Source organism: Carya illinoinensis, chromosome 7 (assembly GCF_018687715.1).
Source record: "Carya illinoinensis cultivar Pawnee chromosome 7, C.illinoinensisPawnee_v1, whole genome shotgun sequence".
Lineage (NCBI taxonomy): Eukaryota > Viridiplantae > Streptophyta > Magnoliopsida > Fagales > Juglandaceae > Carya > Carya illinoinensis.
Genome location: NC_056758.1, coordinates 27,009,696 through 27,032,476, shown reverse-complemented (window position 1 = coordinate 27,032,476; position 22,781 = coordinate 27,009,696). Strand labels below are relative to the sequence as shown.

Genomic DNA, 22,781 nt, shown 5'->3' with positions numbered 1-22,781 from the left:
AAATTTTAAGACTCATCTTGGCAGCCACGTACGCACTTCAAGAGTTTGAATTTAGAAATCCTTATTAGAAACAAACTTATAGCCATTTAAGATAAATTTCTAATACATCAAGAATCGCATCAATATGATATGTGAGTAAAAAGTTAAGGTCAAAATACTAAAGTATGTTCAGACTGTCTCCTAGCAAATTTCGGATTTTGATTTCTTAAAGTTTCCTTTTGTGGTTTTTTTCTTTTCTTTTTCTTGATCCAAATTGCTCTCAAACCCCATGAAACTCCTTCTTTGAATTTGACTAGACTTTGACTTACTCTTTTATAAACTCTGAAATTAAATATAAAAAACTGTTTAGGAGTATTTCAACGTAAATAGAAACTTAATTCAATGATGCACATTAATTTCTATGATTTCTATTCACATTTTAGCATTTTAATCTAATAATAGGGTATTTAGAGTACACTTTCAAGCACTCAATTGTCATCCACCAAGTTCATCTATGCATTTAAATACAACCCCTTAGATAGTCATACACAAAGAACATGCTTCATTAAAATCTTACCAAAGAGAACTCTGATGAAAAAAAAAAAAAAAAAAAAAACCAATGACAAATGAGAAAGGGTACAATATTTTTGTATATCAATGTTGTAGTATTGTCTCGCTAAAATCTTGTAAAAAAATCTAGTAGGAATAAATCTTAGCAAAGGAAAAGAAATACAATCGATTATTTATCTCCCCTTAAAAGTGTGTAGAGCTTATCATTGAGTTAAAGCATTCCAATATTGTATACCAACTTCTTAAATATTGCAGTTGATAATACTTTAGTTAATAGATCTGCTATATTATCAAATAGTCTTATTTACTTGACATCATTATCGCTCCTCTTATAAAGCTCATGTGTATAAAAGAATTTTGTCCAAATACGATTGGTTATATCACCTTGGATATAGTATCCCTTTATTTGTGTGATACAAATAGTATTATCTTCATATAATGTTGTTGAGTTATCGTTAATTGTGGATATACGACACGTTTCTCGAATATATTGAATTACTGATCTTAACCAAATGCATTTGCAGCTTGTTTCATGAATTGTAATAATCTCTAAATGGTTGGAAGAAAAAGCAACTAGTGTTTATTTGATAGATCTCCATAAAATAGCAATACCGTCACAAGTGAATAAGTATTCTATTTGTGATCCACCTTTATGGAGTTTGGTAATTTAACCCGAATCTGCATAATCAAGTTGGTTGACACCATTTCAATGCCTTCAAATTGGTGCATAATTGTATCTTGTTACTGAGTTAATTCAAATGCAAATTGGATTATTTTCAAATCCTTATTTTAATAGATATTCAATGAGATAATTGTATCACATGCGTCTAAATTGCTTTAATCCATATAAAAATCTTTCCAGCTTAATAAAATAAATATTTTGATATTTTGAATTACATTCTCCAAATATTTTAATATTCTTCAAAGATTTCATATATATATTATCCAATAATCTATATAAATATATTATAACAACATCTATTAAATGTATATCCAAACTTTCTGTTACTACTAAGCTAATAAAAGAATCTAAATATAATTGCATCTACTACAGAGATATATATTTATTCACAATCAATACCATATTTCTACGAGAAATCTTGTGCAACAAATTGTTCTTTGATTCTCACAATATCATTTTTCACGTTAGTTTTACGTACAAATACCTATTAATATCCAATAGGCATCACACTTTTATGTGTTTGGACCAATATTTTAATTCTCCTTCTGTTCCAACCGGAATTTACTGTGCCGGTACAGTAACTGGCATGGTGAATGTGGATATTTCGTTTTAGATTAAATTTCGGCCGTTCCGAACTATTTTGGTTTGTTTCCGTTGGATTCCAATGTTCCGGTCTGAAATGCTATAACAAAAAAATTTTAGCCTCTTTTATTATTTTTCATGCAACAGTCTCGTAATTGATGAATGAACGACAGCTTTTTGCATGATTTGAAATAAAAACAAAGGCAATGAACTTTATAAAAAGGTAATGACCTGCAACGGAACTCAATGTACTTTTTTACTTTTGTGTTAGGATTAATTGTTGTTTTTATTAAAAAAATCTCTTTGTTCTTTATCTTGGGGAAGCGAAAAATAAACTCAAGGTTGCAGTCAATATAAAAAAAAACATAGTTTTCCAATTTTTAAATATGTATATTTTAAAGATTTATACTTAAAATTATTATTAAGTTTTTTATGTATATATATTTTGAAAACTTGTATTAATATCTTTTATGATATAATTTTTTTCTATATATATATATATATAAATTTATTTAACGACTATCTCGAAACAGTACACCAAAATATACTAATATAGAAATATTCCGTTCCAGTTCCCCAGTCGGAATAGTCACTAGAATGGAATTCAAAACTTTGGTTTGGACTAGGTTTAAATAATTCATGCTTTCCTAGTAACATCAATTATGCTCTAGTTGTTTCTTTCCATTTTGGTCAATCATTTCTAGGGGTGCTACCCGCATATGCAGGGGCACCCCTTGCCCGCACCATCCCATGCATATGCGGGAAAGGGGTGCCCCCGCATATGTAGAGGATGATATTTCGGTCCCGCACCCTGCCCCCGAGAGGCATCCGCCCCGCCCCCCGCCCACTTCAAGGACACCATGTCTAATTGGGTTTAAAAATTATTTTTGGGTCTAAAAATATTTTTTTTAGACCGAAATTATTATATAATTAAATCGTAAATTAAAATTTATACATATATTAATAATTTAAAAACTAATAATATAAAAATTATGTTATTAATTTTTAAATTTGTTAGACTTGTTTACAAAAGTCACAAGAGAGTGAGACAGTAAGTCCCATATTGTTCAAGTAAGACTCTTGTATGGCCTTGGAGATCTATATAAAGGTGGCCTAGGATGCCTATGCCATATGCAATCTTGTGAATAAGTCTCACTCTCTTATAACTCTTGTGAACAACTTTAACAAATTGTAATATATATTTATATATATACAATTTATAAAATATAAATATATATTTATTTATAAATATAAACAAATATATATTTATAAATATAATTAAGGGCGGGGCGGGGCGGGGTTGAGCCCTGCCCGCCCCTCGCCCCCGCTTAGTGTATTTCATGTGGGGCGGGGTCCTCAGCCCCGGCATGTGCGATGCGGGGTAGCCTGTCCGCCGATGTAGGGGCAGGGCAGACAGGGGGTGGGTCATTTCTATGTCGACATTTTTCAATAGTTTTTTACAAAAACTTTTCTCATAATTATATAATGTATCGAAATCTTGTTATTGTCAAACTTCAATGGATTCTATTATTTGAAAATTTTGTACAACAAGTTTAGTTGGCTATATAGCTTTTGTTGCCTATTGTGTGTATCGCCGCTTCAGAATGACCATTTTTTTTTTATTTGTGATTTTTTCTTTCAAAAAGTTTTATTTTTTGCGTAAATAAGCTTTACACGCTTCAGTCATGTCTTAGACTCATTAGGTGTTGTATTATATGATTGTATTATAGGAACATTGATCTTTACTAGAGTATTAGCCGACAGAATGTGAGAATAAAGGAATCCAGTAATAGATTTGCAATAGTTTGCAAATAAATGATCATTTGAGCTTCCAGACCACATTGATTTTTATGAGGATCAAAATGAGATAGCATCAAAGTGTTCAATTTTAGTTATTTTTGTACTTTTGGCAATTTTTCTTCCCCAATGGTGGGAAGATCGTTTCATCAAAATAACAACCATCAAGACGTGCCTTAAAATTATATTCAGTTAAAGGCTCGAGATATCTAATGATGGAAGAAGAATCAAATCCAAAATAAATTTCAGTCTACATTAAAGACTCATCTTAGTGTATTAGTGAGGTGCAATGTGGAATATTTATTATAGGTAGATGGTCTTATTCAAACTAATGATACATAATGCAAAATTGTATGTCCCCAAATAAAGACAGATAGTTTTATTTTCAAAAGTAATTTGTCAAATAATTAATTGCAAATGTTCAATAAATAACTCAGCTAAACCATTTTGAGTATGCATATGGGCAACATAATTTTCAACATTAATCCCAATTAACATACAATAATTATCAAAATTTTTATATGTAAATTCTCATGCATTATCCTACCGAATAGACTAGATTGGATAACTAGGAAATTGAGCTTGTAATCTAATAACTTGTGCGAAAAATCTAGCAAATTTAATATTTCGAACAGAGAGTAAATAACCACGTGACCATGTAGTTGATGTATCTATTAAAACTATAAAATATAAAAATAATCCACATGATGGATGCATAGGTTCACATTTATCTCCATAAAGTTTTTGTAAACACATGAAAATTCAATAAATACTTTGGAAGGGGGTGATTTGATAATTAGCTTTTATTTGGGACATGTTACACATGGATAATCACTTGGTAAAAAAATCTTCTGATTCTTTAAGGGTTACCCATATGAATTTTCAATTATTTAACGCATCATGATTAATCTCGTTCGACTAAAAAGATCATGTCAAAGCATAACAAATCTTGAATCAAAATATTTCTGGTGCACTAAAACATTTGATTTAATTTTTGAATAATATAACCAAGAAGAGAAAATTGATAGTTTTTCTAATACAAGCTTCTGGCCAAAATTTATAATTGTATATAAAGATATTCATTACTGTCTTTATTGGTGGTTTCAACATAATAAGCATTACAAAAAATATCTTAAAAACTAAATAAATTTCTTTTAGATTCTGAATAATACATTGCATTATCAATACAAAACATTATTCCTTTTGGTAACATGATATTGGCATTTCTAGCCTTCAATTATGTACAAGCAAGATATTGTATTGACGTTTACTCTTTTTAAAATTAAATATTGAAAATATTTATTATCTTTAATAACTGTATATGTTTTACAACTGTCTACCGAACACAAATCTTCACCAATTATGTTGAAATTTGTCAATATACCATTAGAATTTATATCTCCTTATAACAAAATATGTATAAAATTTTATTAATGCAAAAAAAAAAAAAGTTTAATGAGATGAATTAAAAAATAACAACTAAGAGATAATGTGTTATAATAAATAAAGAAAATTAGTTGTTAAACTCATATGCATCACTGATTAAAAGACCATTCTCTTTGTTAGGATTCACAAAGAAATAAAAAGTATTGAGGTGAGTTGGGTCAATCCTATTCGGAGTATTAAACTAAGTTAGATGATCTCCTTAAAATTCATTTCAACCCTTTTTTTTTTCCATATGTGCTTGATACAAGTCCACCAAATGTTTAGGCGTACTACAGATATAAATGCCCTTTCATGCCACACTTATGATATTTATCTTCATATTTCTTTACAATCTTATTTTGCAAGCCTTTGTTTTCATCTTACTTTATCGTAGAGCGGTTCCACTTCTAGTGATATGTAGTATTTTTCTTTGAAAAAATTTAAGTACGCTTCACTTGAATGATAGTTTTTTCTACAATGTCCACAACTACGATTTTATTTATTACGATAAAATAAAATTTCATTTGCTTCAAATAATAGAGTAAAACCAGCTGGACGAGACTAGTAATTTTTCATTAAAAACTCATTGTTTTGTTATGCTACTAGTAAATAAAAAATAAATTCATAATACTGAGTAAATTTTCAATCTTGATATTTCTGTTATAGAAATACATTTGAGATATGAATATGTTATATATCTCATTTCAAACATATCATCATTAATAATTTTTTCTCTACACAATCTCAATTGTGATTTTTTTTTTTTTAACAAAGAAAAAAGGGTTTAGAGTTTTATTTACTAATAATATTGAAACTTTAGGTACACCCAATCATATCAACATTTTGATAGGATCATGGTCTTCTGATACTTGTATCTCTCTCTTAAATTACTTCATAGAATTAATGGATCTTTTATTGTGAGCTTCTTAATTTTCAATTTTTTCATACAAATGGTGGTGAAAGAAAATTATTGCTTTAGCATAATCATGCAGGAATGATTTATTTACTACTTTAATGATATTTCCAAAATTTATTGCATAAAGATAAATCGTAGTATCAATGATCCATGAAAAGTAATTGTTGTTAGAAACACAAGGGCAACAAATTCAAGTTTTGTAAGATTTAATATGATCTATAACAAATATATTAATTAGTATTGAATGAAAAATAAGTATTTAAAATCAAACTAACATATAGAAAACATTGATATGATAGCAATATACTCTATCATATCACTGCATAGATATATAATAGAGTAGATATCAATATTTATAGAAGAGAAACTTACAATAGCTTGAAAATGTTATGCAAATATCTTGCCAAAGATCAAAAGAACACAATGGTTAATTAGAGTGTTGTGTTGATAATGTGTAGTAAAATTAAAGAGAAGTAGTAAGAGAATTTGAATATTATAATATAAAACTAGCTCTCCAGGAGCTTAATATTATTCACTTAGAATCTCTTGGTTTGTATAACTAGTTCTCAAGACACTCTTTTATAGTTGCCTACTAAACAAAACTTATTTCAAGGAAATATTATTGATAAACCTATATGTCCAATATGTCTAATGGAAGAAGAATCAGTAATGCATGATATATTGAGTTGTCCTTTGCTTAAAATGTGTGGGCAAAAAATGGGAGTTTAGTTCAAAAGAGATGAGTGTAGAAACTAATTTTATGCAACTATGATGTTCCTTATGTAGTATGTTTAACAGAGAACAACTAGAAGGTATTGGGTTGATTATGAAAAGAATATGGTTCAAAAGGAAGAAATTTATTTATGAATCTATCTTTGCAAATCCAAGACAAGTGGTAGTAGCTGCTACACTAGCTTGGAAGTTTTCAAATAAGCTCAAATTCTAGAGAGAAGTATGAATAGGGAAATTTTTTCAAAAGTAATGAAGCAGTGGAGATGTCCAGCTACAGATGAACTTAAGGTTAATTTTGATGCAGTTGTGGATGAGGCTAAACAAAAAGTAGGGATTGGAGTTATAATAAGAGACTGGCAAGGGCAAATAATGGCCTCAACTTGCTTTCAAAAAAACTCTATGAATCAACCAGTTATAGCTGAAAGTATGGCTTTGTGGAAGGTTGTGGAGTTTTGCTTTGATTTGGGTTTAAAGAAGCTATTTTTTATAGAGATGTTTTAATGGCAGTGAAGGCTATTGAGAGTAAAGAACTGTGCTTAGCATGGTATGGACAAATCATTCAAGACCTAAAACTAGTCTTCAGTAATCATAAGGAATGGAGTCTTGGCTTTACTTATAAAGATGGAAGTTCAATTGCGCATTAGCTAGAAAGTTTGCCTTACAACATCAAGGAGATCATTTCTAGATGGAAGAGTGGCTTGATATTATTTCTAGTCTTGTGTTGAAAGACAAATTGTGTAATTTTTTTTTTTAATGAAATTTTTAGCTTTCTCTTTAAAAAAAAAAAAAAAAAAAGACACTCTTTTATAGGCATAAGAGTATAAAGAATAGAACTGTTATTCTAAGGCTTCTACCCTACACATTGCTTACGTGACATAAATTTGATTTTAAATATAAATTTTAAAATTTAAGTATTACAAATCAAATCTTACTATTTAAATTATGTGAATGACTTGAGAATAGAATAACTTTGATAAGGAATATAAAGGGTAATACATGAATTAATAATATACATGTATGAATTTATAAATTTCAATAGTTGATACATGAATGAGTTAGAATCCTAAAATGTGGAATTTAAATGGTTTGTTAAATATTTTAACATGAAACATTAAATATTAGGATCTTTGATTTTCTATGATCCATGATAATAAATAATAATAGTTAGAAAGTGTACATCTCTCTATCTCAATTTGATAAAAAATTTGACCTGACTATGAGAGAAGGATCACCCTAGCAACTTTACCTCTAAGTGTCTCCTGATAGCTAGAGACAAAATAATATTGTAGGTGAGAACTCTTAATCTCTTAATGCTATTTATAGACTTCTGGCCGTCATGAAATCTAGAAACATTTGTATCCCACTATGATAAAAATAGAGATATTCTTGTCTCACACTGACTCATTAATTAAGTGATAATATTTGAACTATTCTAAACCCATTAGGATATGGGTATGTGGGACATAGAGTTTTAATAAAACTCCAACATTCTCCCACTTGGCCCAGACGCCTATAAAGTAATATTTTCCATTTGTGGGTCTATTACATGAAATGAACCATACTACGCTTGTTCATTTTCAAAAAACTTTTATGGTTCAAATTACATTACATGAGTTCCGTGATATCAATATAAAATTAGTTACCAATGCGAGTCATGGCGGTCCTCTATCATATAATCAACAAATTTCCTTCCATGTATCACAACATTAATAACTTAATTTAACATGATCTTTAATTGGGACAATTAAGGCTAACATGATCTTTAATTTGGACAATTAAGGCTAATATTGTGATACATTGGATTCCAATTCATGTCCATTGTAGACATTATCTTGTCATCATTCCTCCACATTATTCAATATGCATATAAAGTAAAAAGACAAGATAACATAAACAACCATAATAGATATCTCTCAATGTCCAGTAACAAAATACTCAGCATATCAATGATCTCTTTAACATGTCCACATCATGGGTATAAGCATAAGGCCCATATTTTCAACATGTTCTTTAAAGTGTAATCATTAATGCAGTATTAATATGGACATTATTTGTTTATGTAATTTCTCCTTAACACTTAGGTATTTAAAATTTCATTATATACTTATCATTCGGAGAAAAATACTATGAGTAATTCTTGTAATACTTTCTTAGCGGCTTGACTATAAAGACTATAAATTGTGGCCTTAAAGTAGCCTGTGAAAGAAATCTAATAAACCGATGAGCCCGCAAGACCCGATTGAATATGACCCAATGAAGTCGAGTTGACATTTAGATTGGTTTGGAAATCATTTGACCCGATGAGTATCTGGCCGTCGTTTGCAATCCGCGTCTTAAAACCCCTTTTTAATTTTTTTTTTTCTCACTTTTGCATCAAACCCTAACCCTTACCCCGTCTTCTCTATCATTCGTGCTCCATTTAGATCTCCGTCTCTCATCTTGCCTCCTGGTGCCATTGAAGTATGAAACAGGCAATAAAGCCCCTTATAGGCATTGAGTGTGTGTGATTGAGTGGCCCTTGTGACTGAGTTTGCACACCATGAGGGAAATAATTCAGAAGGCGATTTATTGAGTGAGTGCATTTTTCTTGTTGTTGGATATATTGATGGGATATGAGGACTCTGATTGTTTCAAGTCTGAGTATTTTTCTTTTTAGGTGTGCCAATGGATATTTCTCCTAGGTTAGGGATTATTCAATCAACTCCACCTATTAAGCAACCAAAAGCTAGAAAGAGGAAGAGAAAACATTTCTTTGATTGATCCACAGTGTTGACTAACAAGTATGGTTGATTATGTAATCCTTAGAATGATTTTTTCTTTGGTACTAGTTCACTGATATATGGATGTAAATTCTGTAGACTTTTAAAGAAGTATCTTGAACATTCTAGTATTTTATTGCAGAAGAAAATGGATGCCCCTTGCTTTGCTTTGGATATCTGTAAGTTAAATAACGACTATAAGAAATGAACAAGTTTTTTACCAGCATTTATTGACCGATGAGTGGGCCTTTCCCTTTGTTGATCTTTTATTGTTGTTGGCCATCAATTTTAAGGATTTGTTTTTTCTAAGAACTGGAGCTTCTACTTGCAGGGTTGTGTTTGGATCTTTGTGATATTTTCAAGGACCTATTATCTACAAAACCTCAACTCATTTTTTCCAAGAAAACTTTTCCAGATTCTAAAATTTTAGCATCTCCTTCTTCAAAAAATGAAGCTTTCCTAGAGTTGAGGGTTTCACAATCTCATACTGCCACAACCATAGTTGTCCTAGAGTCTAAAATCAGTTTCAACCTGACCCGAATGGTATGGGTTGGTACGGGACAGGTTGATGCTCTTTTAAGGTTAAACCGGGCTGGGTTGCAAGCCTATTTCAAATTATACCACAAACTTAGCCTCTATTTGCACAAGAAGCAGTAAGAGATTTTTTTTGTACTCTTCCATAAAATAAATCTATTAGATAGAAAAATACATAACCATAATTTTATTTTTTTATCATTAACACAATCATGCAAAATAAAGTCCGAATATCCAGTTATCTAAAGAGTATGAGTTCTTCTACAGGCAACAATATAGTCTTTGATTTATTGCAAATAACATTGCACTTTTTTCATAGCTTTGAGGTCAAATATCCAGGTTACTTTGGCAACAACTAAGGATGTCAACTATAAAACTAATGTTTGGCCCTATACAAGTTTGTGCAACCATCAAGTTCCTTATAACCATGATTATATACAGAATTTTTTTTAACAACCTAATCGATTTAAGGACATTGTAAAATACTGAGCATGTCATATTTTATTTTTAAAACATCTATTGAACAATAATTTTTCATATAAAATCTTCCAAAACACTATGCAACTATGCTTAAACAATCCTAACAATCATCATTTTGATATTAAAATTCAATCACAGTTACGAAGGATGTCTTATACATAAATTTTATTTTTTTAAATTATTTAGATACATAACTTTAATGTCATATTACAAATCATGATTCATATTTGCCAAAAAGTCATATACATGCATGAGCATAAATAAAAAATATACTCTCACTGACCTACGAGTATATACATTAACAATAAATATTTTTCTTAAATCCAAAAACAGTATTGGTATTATCAAATTTTAGATTTCAATTTTCAAAAAATTTGTTACATTTTCTAAGTAATCCTTTTATTCCTTTCTTATAGACTTCATACTTTCACTATACAATTGTTTTCACATCCATTTAATGTAACTCTATACCATAATGAGCTACTAATGCTATAGTAATCCTTAATGAGTTCTTTTAGGTTTAATAGAAAATCTCTCTCTAATCAATGCTCATTTATGAGTAAAACTCTTCATTACAAGTCTGACTTTATATTATTTAACATTGTCTTTAAAATCAAGATTTTATCTCCAATACCCATTTACATTCAACTTTTTATACTTTTTAGATAATTAGGCAAAATTACAGACTTTATATTTATTCATGGATTTCAATCACTCATTTATGCATCGATCTTTTATAGAATTACTTATTTCTAAAACTTGTGAAAATATATGTAAACTTTTATTTGTTTCTATATCAAATTCAAAATTTGAAAATACACCACGTAGCCTAACTAAAGAGCAAATGAAGAAGATTATATGAGGTTACCTATTCTGATGTCTCCATGGCCAATTTTCAGCGATATTTTTCTAATGAGGTGGATGATCATTTGCTTATTGTTCCATATTATCATTAAGATAATCATAAAAAAGAAACTACAAGAATTTTCGAAGTACAAGAATACATTTTACGACAATCAAATCTCTAATTTCTATGCTCCCACTGATTTTGTCAACCTTAAGATAATTAATATTTCAATTTTCTCAAAATTCAAACTATAAATAGAAACAATACAGCCTAAATAATTTGAATTTCCCAACTAATCATTAATGATAATGCATCCTATAATTATTATAGAACTCAACTTTCTTTCATTTGGGTTATAAAGTATTACTTTAACTTGACTATGCATACATGGATATGCCTTAAATCAGTCTATAAGTTAAAAATAAGTCATTAAGACTATATTATTAAGAACTCGATCTAAGTTTTACATCATTATTTTTAAGAGTTTTATTATATCTTTTCAAGAAGTTAACAAAATAGGTTAGGATTATAGCCCAACTCTTAATATTTTTCATGACACTACTTTATTTCAATTTGATGATTTTCACCTTTCTACCTAACTGCATCTCCTCCCTATAAAAATTATCTCAAGAATTATCAATGGCTTGAGACTTCTTATGTAACAGATAGATACATCCATACTATGAAAATCATCTATGAAAATAATAAAATACTTATATCTATCAAACATTATAGAGAAAAAGGATTACATGCGTCTATATGCATTATCTCAAGAAACTCTATTTCTTGTGGCATATTTTTTTGATATGTTTGATTTGCTTTCCTTTTATACAAATCAACACACATATTAAGATTAGAAAATCTAAAAGTGGAAAATTTTTTATTTACTAATCTTTAAAAATTTTCTTTGGAAATATTCTCCAACATTTTATGCCACAAATAGTGTTTTTCTTTAATCATTTTTAAACTTCTACGGCACAAATTATAAAAGCTTTCATAAATCATTTTTCCTTTGATTCCAGTGCATGCCTCATGAGTGAAAAACTTTTAACAAAAACATTCATAAAGAAATGACAAATAAAAAATCTTATTGGAAGAAAAAATGGAACCAACATAAATTTCATTTTGAAACAAATTGAAACATGAACATTAGTATTTAAGTTTAATCACAAAATAGAAATTAAATAAACAAGTATCAACATTTATAGAGTTTGATGTGAAACTCATACAAGCAAAAGAAACATAAACATTTGCACTCGAGTTTAATATAAAAAAAAAAGTATAAACATTTATAAGATTTGATTCGAGAGTTATATAGAAAAAATTTACTCTTCAATTCGAATCATGTCTTATGCTTAAGGCACTTAAACTTTTATGTGTTCTTGTTTGTTTCAAAATTAAATTGACACAATTCTTGCATTTTCATGACCATCATTTTCCTTCCATTTCCAAAAGATACAATTGTTTTTCAATAAAAATTAACAAAATAAATGTATATCAATCTAGCCAACTCACTCATATTTGATCACTTTGATAAAAATAATGATGCATCTGAAATAAAACATTCTATACAAAAATAAGAAGATTCCACAATTTTTATTCCTAAAGTTCAAAGTTTGATATGTAGTGATTAATTCTATCTTCTTAAACATTGTACATTTCTAACTCTTATCATTATTTTCAATAATAATTGATGTTAGACTTAAAATGAATCAACTAGAGTCTAAAACTCTTAGTGTCAATCTGACTTGCTCATCTTTCTCTATACTAGAGTCATTCTATATATGAAACGTGTAATTATATTCATATATATAAACTTACTTCAAAAAAAGCATTTTGATTACATTAATGCTTTGAGTTTTGAATTCGACACTCATAAACAATAATAAAATTTAAACTATTATGGATAAAATAATAGTATCATCGAGACCCCTCATTTAAGAGTGAATCCCAACAGAAAAAATGTTCCCTCATGTTTCAAATTCTGTGGATGAACTACTTGTATCATCATAATTTTTCTTTGGGAGTAAACTCTAACATACAAAGCATTCCCTTTATTTTTAAATTTTGTGAATGAACTAGTTGTATCATTAGAATTCTCCTTTAGGAGTAAACTCTGACATAGAAAGTATTTACTCCAACCTTATTTTGATGGATGAACTAATAATGTCATCAAGACCCTCATTTGGGAGTTGATCTTGATACACAAATTGTACACTTTAACTTTACTTTAATGGATAAACTAGTAGTATTATTAAAATCCTCTTTTGAGAGTAGATCTTGATAAGTTCACTTCATCATACCAATCTTTACTATAGAGTTTAATGGTTTTTCCATCAAAATTAAGAAAAATCTTATAATTAAGAAAAAACTTATACTTTTAGGCAACCAATTTTTTCCTTAATTTTGGTGCAAACTATTTTCCCCATAAACACAATTATATATGGCATAATAATAATAATTTAAATAAATGCCAAAAAATAAAAATTAAATAATTCATACATGTATTTAACAATAAGAACATACACATAAAAGAAAAAGAAAAATTTAGATTTTTCCTTTTTTTAATAAATAATATTATTATATTATATTATAATTTGACCGGTTCGGATTATTGGACTAGTCAAAACCCTGTTTAATGGTGAGGTCGCGGGTCTGGTCACACGATGACCCTGGGTTGGGCCTACTGTACAAGCCCGATTCATTGGGCTTTTTCTTTTCTTGTATTTAGGTTAGTGGGCTAAACAAGATTTAAGAAAATTTTTCTTGTCATCCTCATACTTCACACACTACACTTATTTTATTTTATTTTATATTTTTTCTATCATAAATATGTAGTGTGTGGATGATAAATAGAATAATTCAATTAATTTAATAAGAATAAAATGAAATAAAAAATAAAAAATAATATTTTAATATATAAAGTGTGTGGTGTGGGATGATATGTAACATTCCTCCAAGATTTATGGTCCATTGTGCTGGCCCGTACCCTTACTACAGTTTTAATTTTCTTGGATTGGGCCAAAGCCCAGGCCAGCCCATAACCCAAACCCTTTACATGTTAAAAGAAACCCTAGATTTCTTCTTTTTTCTTCCCTCAACACTTAGTAGCGCCGCACTATTCTTTCATGCTTCTTTTCGTTTGGCACAATCGTGGACGTCGCCGACGAGGAGAAGACAGCATGGCGTCCCCAGCCTCCTCTAGCCGCCGATGTCCACCTACATACATTGTTATTCTCTTCCTTTTTTTCTTTTTTTGTTTTGGTTTTACAAAATCAATCTTAGACATATTCAGGCCATTAGCCAAAAGGGTCTTCACTGCGATGACTCAGTTTTCCATACCAATGTACCAACAAAGGTACTCCAACCACCTTGCACTGCACCTTCCCGACCCCACTCAGCGGCTCCTTCTCTCTAATTTTTCTTTTGTATTAACGGAAATCCAAAACAAATTTTTATCAGCCAATTGGGGCTTCTTGGCCCCTTTATACAGCCCTTTAAAGCTGCCATATGTCCCAAGTCACCGGCAAGGGACTTCGGCCACCTTAAACTGTGCACTACCAACACATACAACGGCTCCTCAACTACCAACATAGTGCAAACAATGAGCAAGAAAATAAAATAAAACCCAAGCAAAAATTGAAACAGCTGCATCGATACTTCATGGAATCGTGAACAATCACGTGAAAGTTTCTCTTTTACAGAAATATATCAACATAAAATGGGAGAGAAGTACACGATATTAGAGTATTCCTATCTCATCTTCATGACACTATTTTTCCTATAATTTGAGGAAATTTTAGGGATATGGTTAAAATCTCCCCTATATCCGAATCCATATTTTAGGAAAAAGGTTTAGGGGATGAACAGTAATTCCTTAAATATAGAAAATTATTATTCATTCCCTAAATAATTTTTATCATATTTTAAATAAAATAAATTCTTCTTCCAATTATCTACACTTTCTCATACTCATATTTCTTATATTTTTAAATAATAATTTTAAAAATAATTCAAATAATTACGAAAATATAAAAAAAAAATTAATTTTAAAAATATTATCATACCCTCAAAAAAAAATAATTTAAATTTTTGTTTAAAATATTCACTAGAGTAATAGTTCAAAACATAAGAAAAAATATTGAGTAATTAAGTATGTAAATGGAAGTGAGAGAAAGAAGTAATAAAGAAATAATAGAGAAATATTATTTTAATAGAATAGAGAAAAAATAGGGAATGAGATGTATGAAATTTTTTAAAGATGAGTAAAATTTAAGGAAAAATTTTGGAGAATATGATTTCTAATTAAATTATAGATAATTTTATAGGGAATAGAATGTGAATGCTCTTATGATGTTAAATTAATATAACTTTATCTCTAAGTGTCTCACAATGGCTAAAGGTACAATAATATTGTAGGTGAGAACCCTTAATCCCTCAATGCTATTTATAAATTTCTGACCATCATGAAATTTAGAGACATTCATGTGCCCCTATGACTAGATTAATCGAGGTATTTTTATCCCGTTGTGACTCATTAATTAAGTGATAATATTTGAACTAGTTTAAACCGAGTAGAATATGGGTGTGTGAGACATAGAGTTTTAATAAAACTCTTACATGGTCATCTACCAAATTCATGTATGTATTTACAATAATTATTTAAACTTTTTATTTATTTATATGATTATGCTTTGCAATAAAATTATTAATAATTTTAAAAATATAAATGGTTGTTATTCTCTTCCTATCTTAATATATTATATTATTAAATTAATTTATAAAGCATTAATTTTAATGACATAACACATTCTGAAAGGATGAAATAGGAATATTATCTTATTAGAGGAGCAGTGCTAGTGTGCTACATCCACCGGGATGTACGTGGCACCAGCTCAGTCTCAAGAAGAATAATTTTTTTTATTTATTTTTTTATTCTTATATTTATTTTTTTAAAAAAATCATATTACTAAAAAATACTTTGTTAATAATTAAATAAAAATAAATAAAGAAATAAGGGACCCATATCTCGATAAGCCTAGCATTTTTGCTTAATTATTAGAGATATATCATATATGTTAATTCATAAATTGTCCTGGAAATTAAGACCTTAGAATCCGGAAATTAAAGATGCAATTATAACTTCACCTAACTATTGGAAAAAAAATTCCAAGTCTCAATTATTAATAGCATGCCTGCATCGATCTGAATATGTAGAGTGCATGCAGAGACATTGATGCAGCTAGCTAGCATAAGATCATGGGAGTTATGTCCCTTGTTCTTTCCCAATCACTTCCTTTACTTGACCCTTTTAAGAATCCAACCACCCGCATGCATCTGCAGACCCCCAGGTTTATCCTCCCTCCCGGTCTTTGTAAATTGATGTCATTTCACCCAACCCTAGCATGCACAATAAGTACCGAGTCTCCAGTCAACGGCAGCCTGATGACATATGGCTCATATCTCTAAAATGAAGATTATGAAATGGACCCCCTCTCCCAATTTATCAAAAAATAAATAATTAAATTCCAAGTCTGCAGCATGTACATACTAGTTTCTAATATTTGGAATTAATTAGAAATTTAACCCAAAGTTATTTCATCAATAATTATTAAATATTTTTGGAGCATTGATAATTAGTACTAGTGTTTCTATTTTATCATAATCATAATATATATAGATCATACCTTTAAAAAATGTAAGTGTTTATACACAAATTTTAATAACATGAGAATATATACTGTATGTATGAGATTTACTTTAACTACAGATAAAATTCATAAAAATAAATTTATAAATTGACGGAATTTAATATAATATATTAGATATTATTTATAAAAATTTATTGAATCATTTTTTCAAAACAAAGTAATCATGACACGTCGCAAAATTAATGAAAAACTACTATTTTTATTTTTTGGTTTGTCATTTTATTATTTCTAGACTTCTTTATGTGAAGAATTTTTTTTTTTTTTGAAACAAATGTGAAGAACTAAAAAGGAGCAAAATCATTGGATTAATGGACCAAATATGACCACCATAATCACATGACATAGGCTTTACGTAAGAATTTCGTAAGAAATCTGAAGATGCATGAATTATGAATGCACGTAAGATGAGGATTGATCTATCAACTCGTTTTAATATCCGAATGAAATTAGATCATCTATAAATAATAATAAAATAATTTAAATTAAAATATTTTATAAAAAGATTTTTAAAAAATTAAATTAAAATATTATAAAATTTAAATATTATTAAAACATAATTTTTATTTTAATATTTAAAAATTTTAAATTATTTTTTATATTTATAGTATTCAGATGTTAAAATAAAATATGATGTTAGAAGATAAAATTGGAGACTCATGCTATCCGCCTAAATCTATCCATCGGCCAAGAATGAAGGGTCAAGATTAAAGGAAACGGACCAAGTCTGTCTGAGCTAGAATTAATTAAGAAATGAGTTAAGGTCAAAACCCGAGGTATGCATGCATGGATGAGATGAGATAATTTACTTCGTAATAATCGAGGAAATGAAAGCTACCCAACGAAGGCTGCCGAAACCTCGTTGTTCCCACTCCCTCCTGTCTTGGCAGTCAAATCTGGAAGCACCAACCCCCGTGCGTTTTGATCAAGGTCAGAGATAAGACTGATCAGAAACTTCAACGACATGCAGGAGATCAATGGCATTTCAACAACCTCTGTCAACCAGGTTTAAGACTACGTTATTTTGTGTACTTCAAATTTCAAGTCTCCACACCATTTCTGACTTCATCAGTCCGTTGAATGGTTTACGTTTTCTTTAATTTATTGTAACCTCTAGGGAGAGAGGGAATTAATTGCTACTGTTAAATTTAAACTTAAAAGAAGGAAAATGATAAAGCCATATAATATATCTACCCAATTTCTACCGAATTATATATTTTTATTTTTATTTTTATTTTTTATTTAATAGTTAAGAAAATATATATTTTTTAATAAGCTTGTGAGTTAAAAAAAAAACAATATTTAAAGAAACTTAAAAAAATGCTTAAAAATAAAACAAAGTGCAAAATGAACTTTCGATAGAAAGCCTCAATTGACATAGCAGCGTCTTTTAAGAGAATGAATAGTGTTATTTATAGATAAAAAAATATATTAATCATTTATTTTTTCATCATTTCATAATGGGACATTAAATAATAAATTTATAAATAAAATATAATAAATAATTTCTAAATAATCTATATCATTAAAATGATGAGTGGTATTACTCTTTAAAAGTTGATGTTTATATTATATATTACTTGCCTTGGGATCTAAATCAGTTGTAAAAAATTTAAATTATTAATATTTTTATGTTAATTAATGCGGTGGGTTTACACATTTTTGTTGTGCTTAATGTGTCGATAAATAAATTTATAGATATATTTTTTATATTAAAAAAAGTAGTGTAATTAAATACTAAAAAGAATAATTGTCGCTATCTCGTCACACATGCAACACAACTATATGTTCATCTTACATATATCCAAGCTTTTTAAGTTTTTAAGAAAATAATGCTCATCACAATTCATGCAATCAGTGGCAGAACCGGTAAATTTTATAAAGGGGATTAACTTTTCCATCATTTAATACTTTTATATAAAATAAAAATAAATAAATTTTAATTTTAATTTTATGAAAAATTATTAAAATATAACTATATATAAAATTAGATTTCGATAATTTGATACATATATGTAGAAACAAAATTATCAAAACACAACTTAATATTTATTCCAAATTTCTAATGACAATATTTCATGGTATAGTATTCATCCATAATTATTTTTATAATAAGATATTTATAATTTTCTTTTATAGAAACTATCAAGTGATCTTTTAAAATGTCATTATTTATTCTAGTATATAAGTTAATTTATCAAGTTTATAATAAAATCTAGATATTTTCATGTCATATTAATTAATATATAACGGTACAATCACTTCTCTAAACAATAAGTGTTATAACCAAAAAGAGGTTCTGTAAAAATAAACTAATAAATTGATAAAATTTTATATAAAATATTAGATATATTTTACGATAAAAATAATTTTACAATTTAATATATCATATCAAGTTATTATATTAATTTAAAATTTTATTTTAATGAAGTCTTTTCGTAACTAAAACTTTCTTTAAACCTTAACTTTATGATTTGTGGGGTAAATAAAAGAAACCAAATATTTTTTCTTTTTCGTTTTACAGACAAAGAACCGTGAACGTGTTAAAAAGGCCAAAAAGCAAGCTGTGGATAAAACCATATCCCAAAAAATTAAAAAAAGTGCGTAAAACACAAACAGAAAGAGAAATGCTTGGGTCCCATTTTGGGTTCCGAGCATTTCTATGAAACTTTTTTTTTTTAATTTACTAATTAAATAAATATTTTTTAATGATGTTATAATTTTTTTTAAATGTTTGAATATGTAAAAAAAATATATGAAAAAAAAAATCAAAAAAGAAAAAGGCATTTAGACTTATCGGGACATTTTGTCTGTGGGTGTAGTGCAACTCTTACATAAATAATAAGAGAAATGATACAGCTATCAAAAAAGTGTACACATATTTTGTACCCATTTTTTTCACTTAATAATTAAGAAAATGTGTTTTAATAATTTTGTATTTTTTATTTTAAAAAATGTTTAAATGGGATTAAAATATATTTTAAAAAATAGAAAAAAAAAATCTACTATTTAATAAAAAAAGTGTAAAAATTTCTATCCCATCACCACCCAAATTATAATAAAGTGGTGAGAAAGAGAGCCATATTATAAAGAAAAAGTTTACTCATCATTCTTATATATCACACAATACACATATTTTTTAATTTTTAATTTTTTTCTCTTACTAAGTATGATGGATTATGAGTTTGAAAAATTCAATTAGTTTAATAAAAAAAACGTGATATATGTGTATAAATATATAAATAACAAAACCCTATTACAAGTGAGAAATTAGTGTAAAAATCGAGATAAGAGTAAGAAATACTTACATATATTCACTTCGAAGAAGAGAAACCGTAGTCAATGTTGCTATATTGTGAGAGAGGGAGATGTCGAAAAGGGCAACAAAAAGTGGAGAGAGAGGGAACACACAGGACCAACAGCTGAAATGAATGAAAGCATCACTTTAGAGATGTACAGTGATTTTTCGTGTATGAAAAATTAATGTATCTTCCCTATATCAAAACCATAAAATATTAAGGAATTGAATGGGGAGGAATTAATCAACTACTCCTTAATTTTTTTTTTTTCATAATTTAAAGATTACAGTTAAAGAGGATACCAGATGAAATTTCTTAAAAATAGCAAAAGTTGTAGAGCTATGCTAAACTCATCGAGGATGTAGCATGAGCTCGGTAAAGAGAAAAGTAATTTTTTTTTTATTTTAAATATTTTTTAAAAAAATTTACTTTTTTAATCACTAAAAAGAAATAAAATTGAACCACACTAGGAGCACCATTTCTCGATGCGTTTGGTATTTCTCAAAGTTGTATCCAAGATGACATTGTTTTGTTTAAATAAATATTAATTAATGGTAACATCACATCGATCGTTCAGGAGCCGTATGTACGTACGTGGTCCCTTCCCATGCATATGATTTAACCAAATTACAATTGTTTTTCTCTTCTTCTTCCTCCTGCCACCCTCAGGCTTTCTGTTGTCCGTAGTACAAGGCTACCCTAGCACGCAAGCTCCCTACCTCGATCTCTGGTAATGGCGCCCATCCATTCTCTATTTTACAACTGACAGTACGAACTTTGCTTTATTTTCGTCCTTTTCCTGACTAAAGATAAAAAGATAACAAAGTTAACACATACCCACCTACCAAATAGGGTGATGCCAAAAAAACTACAGCGTACGTTCGTAAGAGAAATTTATATTAATTTATTTAAAAATAATAATAAATACAGAATTTATATAAAAAAAATTAATTTTTGTATAATAAATTATATATTTTTAAATAATTATATAATATTTACTTTATTTATAACTATATATAATATTAATCTATAATTTATACATTTTACATATTAAATGACTCACTATTAACTAGTCAAGTTTTATCTAGTCAAGTCGAACTTTAGAGAGAGAGAAGCTCTGCCCCCTCTCTAAAAAGCAAACAGACCGTTTCTTCGCCGTTGAGGGAGGTGGGAGCCTCGGCTCCTCCTTCCCTCCCCCCTCCCTCCTCCCTTTAGTTTTAGTTTTTTATTCTCTGTTTTCTATTTTTTCTTTTCGTCTGCTGTTTTTGGCCCGTTTTTGGTTTTCTCATTCGGCTCTTGCGTTTGTGGTGGTTAGCTCTTCTCCCCTGTTTTCAGTGTCTTTCCTGGTGCGAGGATCACCGGTAAGGGTCCCGACCAACCCAGCGAGGTGCCGCTTAGCAGAGGAGGCGTGAGCAATCCTGTGAGGTGGCGCTTTGCAGTGGAGGCGTACGGTGCGGACGAAACAGATGGGAGGATTTGGACGGGTGAGAAGCTAGCCTATTCGTGTTGAAGCAAGGCTGACGGCTTGGGCTCTGGTGGGGCGAGGATACGGCGGGGTGGCTCGACGGCGAGAGGCTTGATTCTCTGTTCTCGTAACAGAGTGTTTTGGGTCTCGTACGATGGGGCTGCTGGTTTAATGTATCTGTTTCTGGCCGACTGTTTTGCAGGGGCTTATCTAGGCATCGGGGGTCTTCCCGTGCCTTGTGGTGATCGGCAGCAGCAGCGCTGCACAGGAACAGAGAAGGAAGAGGGGGCGGCGGACGTAGCGAAGAAACCCTAGTCAGATCCTTAGGCGCCCTGTTGTTAGCGGGTTGGGCCCCCGGGATGTCGGGTCATGGGCCTGGGCTGGGCCTTCTGTTATGCACAGCCTGTTAATGTTGTTATGTTGCTCTGTATTTGTTTTAATGTGTTTTAGTTTTATATTTTAAATATTGCCTAGAGTCCCACTCCTTCTTAAAAGGAATGTGGGTTTTGTCCTACTCCTCTTTTGGAGGAATGTAGGTTTGGTACTCTTCCTCCATGGGAGGAAAGAGTGTGGTGTACCTCTCTTCTTCGGAAGAGAGGTGGTTTATCTCTGTTCATCAGAGAGCTTTCTCTTTTGACTGCTGTCAAAAGAGGAGGTGTAGAAGTTTTTAGACAATGTCCGTCACAAAGAAATTTGTTGACGGGAGAACTCCTGAGCAGATGCATTAGTTGGCTTATGGTCTGGTTTTCCAGTTTGTTAAGTCACAGTTGTAACTTCGCCTATGAATATATGCAGTGAAGCATTTTTTATCAAAAAAAAAAAAAAAAAGTTTTATCTAGTCAACATATATAATATATATAATTATGATACAATGATGTGTAGTGTGTACATATAATAATCTATTAATATTTTTCTTTAATAATTATCAAATATTATTATAATATTAAATTTAACTATATAAATGATAGAATTTTTATAAGATATAAATAATACACATTTTTATAAA

At 29.3% G+C, this 22,781-nt stretch overlaps 1 pseudogene; it reads left to right on the top strand.

Annotated features, from left to right (window-relative positions):
* Window positions 1-22,090, top strand: part of LOC122316277 — a 34,691-nt pseudogene extending 12,601 nt beyond the window's left edge.
* Window positions 22,091-22,781: the final 691 nt, after the last annotated feature.